A 2,186-nucleotide genomic window follows, 5' to 3' on the forward strand; every position below is an offset into this window, starting at 1 on the left:
AAAAAAGAGGCACCAAAGCTGATTGAAAGACCAAAGGAGAGAACGGTTTGGCGCGAGAAGAGAACTTTGGCTAATTACCACGACTTTGATCTAGCAAGTTCCCTTTGCGAAGTCAAACCAGACATGAATCTCCTACAATTAATTAAACTTTCTCTAGGAGTACTCAAGGAATTCAAGAAAATCATGTATATAGGGTATATAGTAGAACCTTTGGGCATAGCTAGAGTGGGGGAAGATTAGTTCAATCATGCTGAAAAGCATTGCCCTAGGGTTCTAGCATATGTGGATGGAATATTGGTGGAGCACGCTATCGTGGACACTGGATCCTCCGTCAATATCATAAGTTCAGGCTTGATGGAGAGGTTAGGTCTAGAGATCCAAAAAGATGGCTCCACACTTCTTACGATGGCTGATGATAGTCTAAGACAACCAGAAGATTGCATTACTAAGGTCCACGTTACAGTTGCGAGTGTGGAATGCTATTTGAACTTTAGGGTGATAAGGTTTGCAGGACGTCCTAGCTATCGAGTTTTGCTAGGCAGGCCATGGATTCTACGGACAAACTCTCAAGTCAATATACCCGCTGGTCGAGTGATTCTAGTCGAGGTGCCCATCGCGTAATAGTGGATGCTTACCCTGAGTCTCCTCAGAGTGAGAGAGCTTCACTATCCTCCACTGAACTAGAAACAGTAGATGATCCATCTAGTAGTGAGACGTCATCGAGCGATGGATCTAAGGAAGGGTCCACTATAGAGAATATTTATCAGATAACCTTGAATGAGTCGATAGAGCCTCATGATCGAATAAGAGACGCGGACGTTATTGAGCTAGATCTTGGTATGCTAAATGATTCGCGGCCAATTAAATTAGGGTCCATGCTCAATTCAGAAGAAAGAGAAGATTATGTGTCCTTAATTTGAGAGTTTCGCGACATCTTTGCTTGGAGCTATGGCGAACTTCGGGTTATTCCTCCCATTCTCGCTGTGCATACTATTCCTATAAAGGAAGGTAACCGCCCTGTACATCAGAAAGTAAGGCGTATGCCTTTTGAATTAAGGGACGAGTTGTACAAGGAACTACAGAATTTGCGGAAAGCAGGTTTGATCTTCCCTGTTCAACATACAAAACGGTGCTCACCAGTTGTTATCAGGAAGAATAATAATAATCAAATCCGTCTTTGTGTGGATTTTAGAGAGCTGAATAAGCAGACTATTAAAAATTACTACTCGTTGCCGTTTATTGACTAGATTTTGGATCAACTAGTGGATAGGGAAATCTATTCATTCATGGACTGCTTTGTAGGGTATAACCAAATGGTGATTGCTGAGCAAGACAAGCTTAAAATGGCATTAGGCGATTGTTAATAAAAGGGGATTCCCAGGTGATCTTAAATCAACTCAATGGGACATACATAGTCCGGAATCCTCTCCTTCGTATGTATCATCGAACTGCTATAACCCTACTTGAGGAATTTGAGAGCATATCTCTTCAGCTGATTCCACGTTATTAGAATTAGTTTGCAAATTTCTTAGCTAATTTTGCTTATGAAGAGGACCTCTTTTTCAACTGTGGTCCTAGTCCGGATGTTGCTATTGATACTGAGACAGGACCTGGTCGCTTGTGGGGAATATTATCAGACCAGGCGTTATATGGCAGGCAATGGTTGATATGGGTAATGCAAAGAGTAGCCAAGACCCATCTACCATTGTTATCCTGGACCCATAGGTTGATCCAACGACATGTTATGCGTACGCCTCTTGCTATATATGCAAGAGGTATGGGCCATAATTTGATGCATTTAGCTTAGGGCTATGAGCCCCATTTTTCCCCTTGGAATGGAGCGTATTTTCATATATCTGCCTTCTTCCAAGGAGGGATCTCTATGAGTTGTTTTGTTTGATTCCGTTAGACTAAGAGGGCCAGTTGATTTCAGTAGTTAATGTGCTCTTTCTTTAGGCCAAGAGGGCCAGTTGCTTTAAGTAGTTAATGTCTGATTTCCTTAGGCCAAGAGGACCACTTGTTTTCAAGTTTTAATCATCTATCTCTTTAGGCCAAGAGGGCCAGTTAGTTTGCAGTGAAATGTGCTATTTCTTTAGGCCAAGAGGGCCCTATCTCTGTTTGGTGCAGGTACATTTAATGCTTTGCTATTTTAGTGATTACACCATACAGGTTGACGAAGTCACTGG

This window comes from Lygodium microphyllum, chromosome 4 (genome assembly GCF_053477565.2).
Source record: "Lygodium microphyllum isolate KBCC chromosome 4, Lygodium_microphyllum_v1.1.10, whole genome shotgun sequence".
NCBI classification, from domain to species: Eukaryota; Viridiplantae; Streptophyta; class Polypodiopsida; order Schizaeales; family Lygodiaceae; genus Lygodium; species Lygodium microphyllum.